Source organism: Myotis yumanensis, unplaced genomic scaffold (genome assembly GCF_028538775.1).
Source record: "Myotis yumanensis isolate MYYU_CA2020_CCGP unplaced genomic scaffold, mMyoYum1.0.hap1 SCAF_1, whole genome shotgun sequence".
Classification (NCBI taxonomy): Eukaryota; Metazoa; Chordata; class Mammalia; order Chiroptera; family Vespertilionidae; genus Myotis; species Myotis yumanensis.
The window spans coordinates 187,465,922-187,479,659 of NW_027223752.1; the positions used below are offsets into that span (position 1 = coordinate 187,465,922).

At 38.6% G+C, this 13,738-nt stretch overlaps 1 protein-coding gene and 1 pseudogene across 1 annotated transcript in view; both read left to right on the forward strand.

The window, feature by feature from the left end:
* Positions 1 to 4,504, forward strand: part of LOC138994297 (succinate dehydrogenase [ubiquinone] iron-sulfur subunit, mitochondrial pseudogene) — a 36,456-nt pseudogene extending 31,952 nt beyond the window's left edge.
* RASGEF1B (RasGEF domain family member 1B) overlaps positions 1 to 13,738 on the forward strand; it is a 532,983-nt gene that overhangs the window by 409,567 nt on the left and 109,678 nt on the right. The gene's annotated exons all lie outside the window — the stretch shown is intronic.

Here is a 13,738-nt window from a genome sequence, read left to right on the forward strand (position 1 = left end):
TTGATTTAGCAACTCTTCCTAGCTTTTCAAAGGGCCCTGAGTTGGTACTGGCTTTTCTCCCAGGCAAAAGCTTCTATCACAGCATGGTTTTGTCTAACCCGTGTATGAGACCTTGAAGTGCATTACATAACCCAAAGGAAAAGGAATTTTCCAAGTGTCAGCGATCTAGGACATTTCAGATATGCTTACAGGCAAGAGACTACAGAAGGTAACTACTACCATTCTTTTTGCAGGTTCAAGCATGTGGCAAGTTTAAGAAATTATGCCTTTCAAAATCCATTAAATTGTAAATCAGGATTGTTGCAGAAGTCACATTAAATGGCATTGGTTGATCTTTAATCTTTTTATTTTTTTTAATGAGAGAGAAAGAGAGAGAGAGAGAGATCAATTTGTTGTTCCTTTATTTACACATTCATTGGTGGTTTCTTCTAATCTTGGTGCATAGGGATGACACTCTAACTAACTGATCTACCCAAACAAGGACTTTATTTTTCTTTATTATTAAAATATGTGAATTTTGTTTTCAGCTGGTACTAGTATATTGTAATACATCTCAAAAATCTTAGTAATAGCCATTAATGATTCTATTGCAATGAGTGCCAGCTGAGTTTTATTCTAGATGTAGTTCATCAATAATTAGAAAAAAATAATTTCCCCCAAGGATGTTTGCTAAAGTTGAGAGACTATACAACTACAATTGACATTGATGAAACTGTTGTATGAACCTGCAGGATGGCCTTTTCACCAAAAAAACTTCCACTTAATTTTTGAGAAGCCTGGGAAATGATGGCCAATGTAATCGCCAGAAGAGACCAACTGTACAGTCACCAACATATATACCTGGTTATCACCTAAGAAAATTGGAGCTTAAAAGTAGAATCTGTGCTATTATTTTTGTGCCCTACCAGTTCACTACTTTACTTGTATCTTGCAGAAGCATCTATGTTTGAATACATAATTGATGGCTGGGCTCTAGAGGTAGTATAATCTGAAACAGTGGTGTGCAAGTGTTCTGATGCGTGAGAATCACCTAAGGAGTTATTTAAAGAGCAGGTGTCCATGCCCTACTGTGAGAGATTCTGGTTCAGTAGTTTGGGGGCAAGGCTCAGTAATTCTGAATTCAAAATAAGCACCCAGGTGATTTTGATGCTGGTTCCATGTAACACACTTTGAAAACCTGAAGAAAAAGCATGGGTTTTGAAATCAAATAGATTTCATATCCTAATTTAACCATTTATTTGTGTGTAGCTTTAGGCAAGTCATTGCACTCTCTCAGTCCCAGTTTCCTCATCTGTAAAATGAAGCTATACAATAATCATCTTATAGGATTGTTGTAAATACAGTGGTGCCTTGACTTATGAGTTTAATTCGTTCCGTGACGGAGCTCGGAACTCAAATTACTTGTATGTCAAATCAATTTTCACCATTACAATGAATTGAAATGCCATTAATCCATTCCAGACACCCAAAAAACACCGCAATTGTTTTGTTAAATGTTTTTAAATAAGAAAAATGTATTTAAAAATAATGAATATTGTATAAAAACACAATACTGAACAATAGAATGTAGTGCAATAAACTTGTTTTATTAAGTTTAATGTACAGCATTTACCTTGGAGATCAAACGACTTAAAGATGCTGATGGAGTTGGAGGAGAAAGGCTGAACTGAATAACTGAATAACTGAATCTTATTTGCTGATTTTTGCCCTTTTCGCCACTTTCATCTACAGGAGTTTTCGATAAAAACCTGTCCAATGAGATCTGTTTCATCCTCCCTTTCAGAATATTTCTGAAATGAGTTAGGCAAGTGTCATTAAATAGCTCCATCGCACACCCAGTTGCAATTTTTTCTGGGTGTTTCTTTTGAAAAAAGTCTGAAAGTTTCTCCCACATTCCCAACATTTCCTTTATCCCACCATGTCTGACAATGGAATGAATGCCGGTCCTCTTTTTAAAATTTTCGAACCAGCCCCGACTGGCTTTAAACGGCTCGCCCGATGCCTCATCCATTGAAGCGTGTGGGGTCTGCTGCAGCAAATCAGCGTAAATAGCTCGTGTCTTCTCGCAGATTATAGTCTCCGTCACGGTATCTCCTGCGAGCTGCTTCTCCGTTAACCACACCATTAGCAGCTTCTCCATATTTTCATGGATAGATGTCTGCTGTTTAGAAATTATTTTAACGCCCTTGGCTGGAGTTGTAGCCTGTATCGACTCCTTCTGCTTCAGTATGGTGCAGATCGTAGAAGTGCTACGCTCGTACTGCTTCGCCAAGTCGATTACACGCACACCTTGGTCATGTTTTTTGATAATTTATTTCTTTAATTCAATGCACATCATCCACTTCTTCTTCTCAGCACTATCCTTCGCACTTACTTTCTTCAGATCCATGGTTGAAAAAACGAAGTTTTGCAAAATAATTGCAAGCACAAATGCGAGCACAACACTGATGCTTCAACTAAGAGCTAACCGCTTAAAGTGAACGAGTGAGACACGTGATGCTGGGCTGATGTTGTGGCGTTCACTGTGACGTTCGCTGTGCCAACTAGCGGTGGGGTATCTGAAGCTGGCCTGTAACCCGAATTTTAGCTCACAACTCAAAGCAAAAAATCGGCCGAGAGACGGCTCATATCTCGAAAAACTCGTTAGTCGGGACACTCGTAAGTCAAGGCACCACTGTATAGAATGAAATCTGTATAGAAGGTACATGGGACATACATTAAGTGCTGATAAATGTTTGTTTTCTACTTAAGGTTCTTGGTGGGGTACGCCAAAGACTCAATGATAAGATGAGACTATGGGGAAACTCACAGGCATTATTCATACATGACTATGAAATTTATTGCCAAAACTGGGATACTTTTGAAAGTGAAAGGAGGTACTGTTAGTTGCGTAAACCCAGGACTATATAGTCACCTTAATTATTAGTCAGATAAAAGACCACGTAATTGCATGACTTTACCCCAATCTGCTCTCCATTCTTAAAGTTAGAGAGTTGGATGTGGTCTTTGCAGTTGTTTTCTTGGCAAAAGCTTCTCAACCACTGTTAGTAATCTTGCAGTCAGAATCTGCCCTTAATGCATTTTGACTGTCTCTGCAATGCCTAGTATTAATACCATGTAGTGAATATAGTAGGTTCCTCAGAAGATAACTTTGAATGATTAAATGATATAGTTTCTCTGTTAATACAGTTATTCCCCAGGTGGATCAGTTGCTTGGAGCATCATCCTGTGCACCAAATGGTTGTGGGTTTGATTTTAGTCAGGGCATATACTATACTTAGGTTGTGGGTTTGATCCCCAGGAGGCAACCGATCAATGTTTCATTCTCACATCAATGTTTCTCTTTCTCCCTTACTCTCTCTCTAACAAAATAAATAAAATTAAAATCAATAAAAATATTTTTTAAAAAATAAGAAATTACAGCATTTCTCAAAGTGTCACTACAAACCCCTGGGATTGACTGTGAGGTCAAAGCTATTTTATTAATAATACTAAGACATTATTCATTTTTTTTTCATTGTTTTGACATTCACAGTGATAAAAACAATAGCAGGTTAGAAGCCAAGATGGCAGCGGTGGCCAGAGTGTCCTTGAGGCGCCGGTTCCCGGCAGCGGCCCTTGGCGGAGCCTACCTGCAGGCCTGCCGAGGGGCCCAGACAGCTGCTGCCACCACTCCCCGAATCAAGAAATTTGCCATCTACCGATGGGATCCAGAAAAAACTGGAGATAAACCTCATATGCAAACTTATGAAATCGATTTGAATAAATGTGGTCCTATGGTGTTGGATGCTTTAATCAAGATTAAGAATGAAATGGATTCTACCTTGACCTTCCGAAGATCTTGCAGGGAAGGGATCTGTGGCTCCTGTGCAATGAACATCAATGGAGGCAACGCTCTAGCTTGCACCCGGAGGATTGACACCAACCTCAACAAAGTCTCAAAAATCTACCCTCTTCCACATATGTATGTGATAAAGGATCTGGTTCCTGATTTGAGCCACTTCTATGCTCAGTACAAATCCATTGAGCCTTATTTGAAGAAGAAGGATGAATCCCAGGAAGGCAAACAGCAGTATCTGCAGTCCATAGAAGATCGAGATAAACTGGATGGGCTGTACGAGTGCATCCTCTGTGCCTGCTGCAGCACCAGCTGCCCCAGCTACTGGTGGAACGGAGACAGATACTTGGGACCTGCGGTGCTCATGCAGGCCTATCGCTGGATGATCGACTCCAGAGACGAGTTCACGGAGGAGCGCCTGGCCAAGCTGCAGGACCCCTTCTCTCTCTACCGCTGCCGCACCGTCATGAACTGTACAAGGACCTGTCCCAAGGGGCTGAATCCAGGGAAAGCTATTGCTGAAATCAAGAAAATGATGGTAACCTACAAGAAAAAGAAAGCTTCCGCTTAACTCTTCTCATGCTAACCATGACCTGTAACCAGCTCAGCTGGACATAATTTATATCTGATTCGAGTTTCCATGATTACAGCATGTAAAATAAAGTTTTAAGAAAAAAATAAATGTTATTCTACTTTATTAACAACAACAACAACAAAAACAACCTATGGCAGGTAAAAATTCTGGTGCCTTAGCAGAATCAAGCCAGTGGCACTAAACTATGCTGCTAGTCATTAATTACATTCTTCACCCCCATTCATGTCCATTAATAAAAGGAAAGAAAAAGCCAGTTTTACTTCCGAATACCCTTGATGAAGCAGTATAAATGACCAACTTCATTAAATTTTGACGACCCTTGAGTACTTGTCTTTCAGTATTTTGTGTGACAAAATGGGAAGCATACAAAAAGCATAGCTGTGTACCAAAGTAGGGGGATTATCTCGAGGAAAAGCACTTATGCAATTATTTGAGTTGTAATAATGGAACATTTCACATGAAAAACTGACTGATGGGTAAAACGTAGTTATTCAGAATTGGGAATTTGGCAGATACTTCCTCAAAAATAAAGTGAACTTACCACGTCAAGGAAAACAATGGATCACATTTCTTGCCAATGGTAAAATTTGAGCTTTCAAGAGAAAATTAGAATTTTAGAAAGCCATCAGGAATTTGACAAGTTCTCACTACTTAAAGGTTTTTCTGTGGAAATTGATAGTGATATTAGTGAGTATTATTTTGTGATATAACATAATAAAATAGGTCAACATTTAAAAGATTTGCATAACTCAGTGAATTCTATTTTCCAAATAATTAATGCATGATGTTACATAATCCTGAATACATAAGTGATCCATTCAAAGTGTGGATTAGATCAATAGTTCATAATACTGTATATCATATTTGAAAACTGCTAAGAGAGTAGATCTTAAAAGTTCTTATCACAAGAAAAAAATTATGTTACTATGTATAGTGTATATGATAACTAAATTTATTGTGGTGGCCATTTCACAATACATACAAATACTGAATGACTATTTTGTACACCTGAAACTAATATAATGTTGTATGTCAATTATACCTCAATTTTTTAAAAAGTGTAGGACAGTCCAATAGACTTTAATGTAACAAAGAAGGAAAAGTTTATTAATGTGGTTTCAGAATTTATATTGTAACTAACCTTTAAGAAGCTATGGCTTTGTTGAGTTTTAATGTAGTCAGAGAATATTCACAATTATCTGGAGAGGTTATTAAAAAACTCCTCCATTTTTCAACTATATATCTATGTAAGACCAGATTTTCTTTATATATTTCAACCCAAAAAACATTTTGCAACAGATTAAATACAAAAGGAAATATGAGAATTCGTTTGTATTTAATTAAGCCAAACATTAAAGGGATTTACAAAATTGTAAAGCAATGTCATTTTCCACACTAAATCTGGAAAATATAGTTAATTTCCAGAAAAAGTATTTATAACTGCCATTTTAAATTAATATGTTTCAATTTTTTCAGAAGTAATTTAGAATACATAGACAAATACCAGTATAATATGTTACATAAATATCAATATAAATAAGAAAATATTTTTGGATTCTTCAGTAAATTTTAAGATATAAATTTCCAGATTTATGGTATATTAATAAAATGGAGTTCTATGCAACAGGGAAATTTATAAGTACTTACTGGAATTCTCTCTATTATATATTGTTAAGTGAATAAACTGAGTTGCATTATAATATGTATAGTAGGCTTCCATTTGTATAAAAATGGAGGGAAATAAAAATGAAATAAAAATATATATATATCCATCCATATATATACTAGAGGCCCAGTGCATGACATTCTTGCACTGTGGGGGAGGGGGGGACTGCTGCGGAGGCAGGAGAGGCTCCCGCCTCCCCTGCTGCGCTTGCCAGCCTTGAGCCTGGCTCCTGGCTGAGCAGCGCTCCCCCTGTGGGAGCACATTGACCACAAACCACCAGAGGCAGCTCTTGCGTTGAGCATCTGCCCCCTGGTGGTCAGTGCGTGTCATAGGGACCAGTCATTCTGCCATTCGGTCAATTTGCATATTAGCCTTTTATTATAAAGGATATACACATACATATATACATTATTACTTATGAGTATAAATTTCTTACATATCCTAAACTGTGGTTATATCTGGGAAAGTGGCCTGGGGTGTGAGGAGATGGGAGAATAGCTTTTCATGGTATGTCCTTTTGTATATAAAATTTTTTTACAATAGACTTTTGCAATTGAGAACACTATTTCATAATTTAAAAACAGAAACCATACAAAGAAGTGAAAAATTGTCCAATATTAGATAAAAATACTCAGTAGGACAGAATTGGTAATAGGCCTTGGGCATTCCTAACATTGAGTTTGTGCTAACTTTGGTTCATTAGATATTCAAAGAAATACCTTCTTTTGTGTTCACAGTCTCAAATTTTAACTTCAGCCATTGCAAATAAGTACTTTTTGTCCTGCTTCCTATCTTTCTGCAAATATTTATTTTTCATTAATGTTAAGCAATTCTACTGGCAGTGCTTATTTCTGTTAAAGTGGAATGGCAAAATTTTACAGACAGGAAATGTCTTTTCTTGCTAAGATTCAGTTATTGGAAGAGGGAAAGACAGACAAGTAGAACATGAAGGACAGAAAAGATAAGAATCCTGGCAGAAATTACCAAGAAAAATAAGGGAACGGATTAAGGTGGGAAGGGTTATAATGGGAGAGAGGAATAAGGCCAGAGAAGGTGATGGAGGAGAAAGAGTTAAGAACAGCCTGGAAAGAAACCAGGAGAGGAGGAGGCAGAATTAGTACAAGGTCAGAGAGCAAGCACTTAGAGATAAGTAGAAAAGGGAAAGAAAAATATAAATCGAAACAAGGGCAAACTGAGTTGAAAACAAAAAAGCAGTTTATTGAAGAGAAATGGCCCCCTCAGCAAGTAACTGAGGGGGGGCTCAGTTTGGCTCCAAGAGAAATGGGAGTGAAAATCACTAGACAGATATCCAGCAGAAACTGAGAAATTGAATAGGACGTGACACTTGACAAGAGGGGATCCGAAGTATTTTGATTGAATAAATGGGATTCTTTTATTTAAGATAGAAATGCTGGGTAGATAGTTTCCAGGCACAAATAATGGGCATGTTCACTTTCTCTGTTCTATCTGGAAATCTGAAAGCATAGGGAAGGCGACCTTGGGGTAAAAAGGCAGAAAGGGAGAAACTTCTGTGATCCCTTATCCTGTGAAGAGGAGAAAGAGAGCTGGTGCTGAAAGAGTCCTTTATCCACTGGCTGCGCAGCTGGCTTCTGAGTCTGTCTCTCCAGCTGAGCATCGCCAGTCACTTCTGACCCAGACAGTCCCTGACAAACAGCGTTCCGCCCACCAGCCTCAGGCTGTGGCCAAAGGCTGTGGGAGGTGCGGGGTAAGCAGAACCACACCCTCTAGACTAGAATATTAGGGAAATGGAAATTTTGAGAGAGAAGGGAAAGAGGGGATTGGCGTAGCAAAAGTGAAACTTCCACAATAGAAAAAAGTTTGGGTACAGAAATTGGGGAACAGGTAGAAAGAGGAGCACTTAAGAAAGTACAGAATCACTCAACTGCATTTTGACTTATTCATTTTAATGAGTGTTATTATTCTGTGATGCTAAGAATTTGGGGGTTCTAGGTCATCATTTTGTTAGCGTTGTTATCACGTCCTGGAGCCTAGATCCTCTGATTTGATCTCTTAAGGCTGAGCTTTGGTCGCTATTGTCTCCTCTTTGCAAACCCCTGGTTGTGTCAAAGGGAGTTAGACAGCAAGTTACCCAAAGCACTGAAAGAACTAGCTGCACAGGAATAATTTGCTGATGTGCCGGTGTAATATTTTATTAGCCTACAGTAGATATCAGGATGAACATCTATAAAAAACAAGGCTGAGTCCATTTAGTTACATTCTTGTCCTTAGGAGCAGTTACCTCCTGTCTGTATGCTATCAGTCTATAGAGGAACATTAATGTAATAGTCCTAATATTGGGCCGATCTTCACCATGAAGCAAGTGTTCTCAAGTGATAAGAAAACTGAGCAAAAGGTTAAAAGATTACAATACAAGTAAATTATGCAGAAACATCTGGGGTGAGTTAGTCAATGTAGTTGCCAGTTTATTCCTTGAAGCACAAGAATATTTTTATTGTAGTTGTTTTATGTGGAAATCACATTAAACAACATAATTCATTCTTCTCCTTCTTAAAGAGTGTATTCTGGTTGTATTTTTTTGCCTTTCCTTTATTACTCAGTATTAATTATTGTTAAATTAAGTTATTTTCCTTCATAGCTATATAGTATGATCTGGACCCCATAAAAGGGTATAAACATTTTTGCCCCTATATTTGATCTCTAGATCAACTGGGTGTTTCAGGGTTTTCTCTTGAATCTCCTCTTTTAAGCTTTCTGTCCCTCTCCTTGGTGCCAGGCTGTCAGCAGCTGCTCCCCCCACCCCCCAAACTTGCTATCTCTAATGTACGAAGGCCTTGGAAGTCAAATAGCTATGTGTGCGAAAATGATGGATAAGGTGCCAGGAAAGAGGCCCTGTATCAATGCAGGAGCGAAACATCTGCCCTTCAGTGGGTCACATTTGTTGGCCTATTGGTTTTAGTGTGTGAACTTTATGGCATCATTTGCATGCTTATAGTTATTTCTGTTTTATTTTCTATTTAATCTGTGATCTTGTTAACAGAGACGACCAGGTGAATTGAGGGAAAATGAAATACTTGGAACATATATTGAGGAAATCCTAGCCAGTTGTTAAAGCTTATGGAGCACAAATTTGACAGTGAAAATAATGTTTATGGAAACAGAGGGCAGATTACCCCCTAAACAAATCAAGACACACTTACTACTCTCAAAACTCAAATTCATGGTCATTTTACAAAATACCAGAAACAAAGAGAAAGGAAACAAAATAAATACCTTAAAAAGATTACCAAATATACCCACTATTAATATTAAGATATTTCAGGAACCACCATTTAAATAACTGCTAGTTTACTTATCATGGATGCCTTCATACAGGAATGTATTCCTTCACAGCATCCAAATGGACGGAGAGAATTGCTGTTATAGAATGTATATGCTTCAGGGAAATCTGCTCACTAGTGATCTTCCTCAGATCCTTGAGAAAAAAACACAATTTTTATTCATCTGCTTCTGAAGTACATAAAAAATAGCAAGGAATTTAAAATCAGATTAGATCACTTATCACATTTATTAGAATTTATTAATTCTAGTTAAATGAGTTTCTATGAGAGGAGAAACTTCCATTTGAAACTTTAAAATAGGGGGATGAAGGCCAGAGCTGGGGGGAGGGGGCATCTGGGAGAGGTCAATGGGGGGAAAGGGAAGGATATATGTAATACTTTCAACAATAAAGATTTAAGAAAATATAAAGTGAGGCATACTTCTCCCAGAGATTTGGGGTATCTGTGAGAGAGTGTAAATACAATAAGTTAAAGGAACAGAACTCATCTGTGGGACATTTTAGTCATCTCAGATGTGCCAATAGCAGGCTTTCTGACCTTGGGCTAGTCACTAGCTTGTCTAAGCCTCGGTTTCCTCACTGGTGAGATGAAATGGTTGCATGAGGAGATCTCGGAGAACCACGGGATGCCACACTTGGAAGGAATCTTGAAAGAGTCAGCATTAGAATGTTGATTCATCCAAAAAGCCAAACCAAGGATATGCTTCAGTTAAAACACTGGCCCAACTACCTATAGAAGGAAAAAAAACAATACTTTCTCACTTTCATTATCACAGCTGCTGGTTTCATTTCTGTGTAGGAACCCCCTGCTGTGACGTACAGGAAGGATGCTTGAAATAGAAGGGAAAGCAGAAACTCCAGGCAATATAGGAAACACCAAGTGAACCTCTATGCCTGCAAGGGGGCCCTGGCTATTTATTGTTCTGGGTAATTTGGAAGGAAAGTTATTTAACCATATCCACTTCCTCAAATCATACCTTGCTTAAGTGATTGGTCTACCTACAGGATATTGAACATGCTGGTCTAAATTTCAACATAAAACTTCCCTAAGAATTTTCTTAGAATAGAAATAAATGTTGTCACCTACTGTCAGAGGTCAGTTGGAATTTTGTGTTATAAATGTACCAGCTAAACAAAAACAGTTGGAGGAGGGGGGAGGAGGCATCAAGTAGAAAAGCTCTTCAACAGGATTGTAATAGAGATAACTTGCAAAGAGAATAGCTTCACGGAGATTTATGAGTGGCTAGTTCAAGCCCATCCAAAGTACCATTTTATTTTGCCACTTATGTAGTTGGTATTGGTAGGAACATGCTGCTCCAGATTCATCATTTCTCTGCTTGGTTGCTTATGCTCCAAGCTATTTTTAGTAGCCCTGGCCATCTTTAAGGCTGGGTCTAGAATAGCATTTTTAGATCTTTTTCTTTTTTACAACTCCCAATAGAAATACATGTTAAACCATGAACTCGTACTCACATATGTGAATATATGCATGTATGTACATAAGTAAATATACCCAAAAAGAGTCTCAGGAAATAATACACTCACCATATGGGCTCTGAGACTTTCTATTTTAGTCTGTGCTGCTTTATTTGTTGAAATGCCATGGCAACCCACTTTATTGACTATGCTATCACAGCCCACAGTTGGAAAAACACTGTTCTAAATTAATAATAATGATGGTGATATATATTATAATATGGCATGATATCCTATATAATAAAAGCATAGTATGCAAATTGTCCCCTCAACCAGGAGTTCGTCCAGAGGGTGAGGCCAGCTGGGAGTAGGGAGGGAGGCCCTGGTCGGCAGCCGGCAGCTGCTAGGGACCCTACCATTGCACGAATTTCATGCACTGGGCCTCTAGTTAATACAATACAAGCATCAACCAACAGAACCCTGAGCATTATTTAACGTAGACTAGGAAAGGTATGAAGGAATTCTCTTACAGTCCAGGGGAATTTTCTGAGATAACAGTTGACAACCACTTTAGAGACTCTTTGTCCTCATTTCACCTGTGTTTCTGACTCATCTAAATAGTGTTGCCTTAGATGTTTGAAAGATACGCTTCTACATGAATTCTGACCTTAACTGGATCTGGGAGTTAGAAGAAAATTCAATTGTATAACACACCATTATTTTATGAATTAAGAAGGAAAAAAATGCTGTCAGTTTTAATTGTAAAATGCCATCAATTACATGACATATCTCCATTTTAGAGATGCTAAAATATGGAGGGAAAAAAAGCATTTTAAAATCAACACTGGGCTAATCATTCCCTGGGAGGACTCAGGGCTTCTTGGTCCTCTGCTCTTCCCTTGATAGAACCAACAGGGGTTTTCTTATGCATGGGGAAGATGAGCAGGATTGTGTTTTACTTAATTGTATGCAATTTCATAGAATTATGAAGTTGAAAGGCATCCTTAGTGATAATGTAGATTATACCTCCTAATGTTAGAGTTGAAGAATCTGACACTGAGGAAAGTGACGTAACTTGCCCCAGATAACATACCAAAACAAGACAAAAATAGGTGAAAAACAAACAAACAAAAGATCTAGGTCATTGTTAGTCTGGAAAGGAGAAATCCTAGCACAGAGAAAATCAAGGCTGGAACCAAAAACTTCCAGTCTGTTTATTCTACCTCCTCAGTTCTTAATATGGGATTGGTCATATCAAAACAAGGGACCATAGGCCCCTTCTATCTTATGGATCCAGTATCTCCATTCTGTGGGCCGAGATAAATTATTGCCAGACACTGTCTTCTTCAAACATATTTTTAGTCAAGGTATTTGCCCTTTTCAAGAACTCAAGAGCTACGTTGGTTTCCATCTAATTATTTTCTGTCAGACCATCAGAATCTTCCACTATCAACTTAATTTGCTTATTTATAATTATATCCCACCCATTTCCCATAAGGATATACATATATTTAGTTAATCCTCATCCAAGGATATTTTTCTATTGATTTTTAGAGAGAGTGGAAGGGAGGGAGGGAAAAAGAGAGAGAAACAGCCACATGAGACACATCAATTGGTTGCCTCCTGCACACACCCCAACCAGGGCTGAGGATCAAACCCGCAACCCTTTGGTGCACAGGCCAATGCTCTAGCCACTGAGTCACACTGGTCAGGGCCCATAGAATATTTTTATCAGCCTTTCTACCTACCTAACTTAATCCAGTCATACTGTCCTCATTCTCATTGATTCTTGTGATTCTTTTTTTTTTTAATACATTTTATTTACCTTTTACAGAGAGGAAGGGAGAGAGACAGAGAGCTAGAAACATCGATGAGAGAGAAACATCGATCAGCTGCCTCCTGCACATCTCCTACTGTGGATGTGCCTGCAACCAAGGTATATGCCCTTGACCGGAATCGAACCCGGGACCCTTCAGTCCGCAGGCCGACGCTCTATCCACTGAGCCAAACCAGTTTCAGCGATTCTTGTGATTCTTGACCAAGTCCCAATCTGTTGTTAAGTAAATTCCCCTGACATCATCTATGTGTGGTGTGAGGCTTCCCACTTCCATTGCTTTACAAATATTCCTCATGCCAATTCCTGTCCATCTTTTCTTTTTAATCCAACATTTATATCCCCCTGGAAACACTCTTTAATTAATGTTGTTTTGCCGGGGCTGACCAGCGGTGGACCCTGAGTGAGGGATGAATGGATTCCTCCGACACAATGTTTGCTGTGAAAGAGAGGACTAAGGGGCTGCCTGGCTAAAGGAACCAGACAGCTTCAATTGCCTGCCTCTTTAGGTTTTATTGTAGCAGTGTTTGAGGTAAAGTTTATCTTTTAGATACAATCAGTAGGGTAAGTAATATTGGGAGGACACATGTGTCTGCAATGTCCTTTAAGCAAGGACACAAAGATTAAGCATAAGGATTCCAGTAAACACCCAGGGGGCTGCACATGCAGAATTATTTGGAAAGGCCAAGGAATAATTAGGGGCACTGCCTTCGGCATTCCCCTAATTTGGAATTCTGATAAACAGGGCAGGTGGCCTTCTGTACACTTTCCTTTTTTCAGAATGTCCTTCTTACAAACTTTCCAACCAAGTCTCGTGTGCTCCCCAACATTGTTTTGTGCTCTCTGTGTACATTCCTTTCAGTTTTACTCAGCAATTTACTTGAAAATTCTTTCTAGCTTATCTCAACTTTTACATGTGTTCCTTTAAGGTTACCACTTTTACACTTCCCATGACTTTGAAGGTGATGCTCCTTCTGAAAAGTTCCCTGATTCATATGGCCCTGTCCTTAAGGAGCTAACCATTTAGAAGGAAGGAATAATCAAGTTCACACACACACTCCTCACTGAGA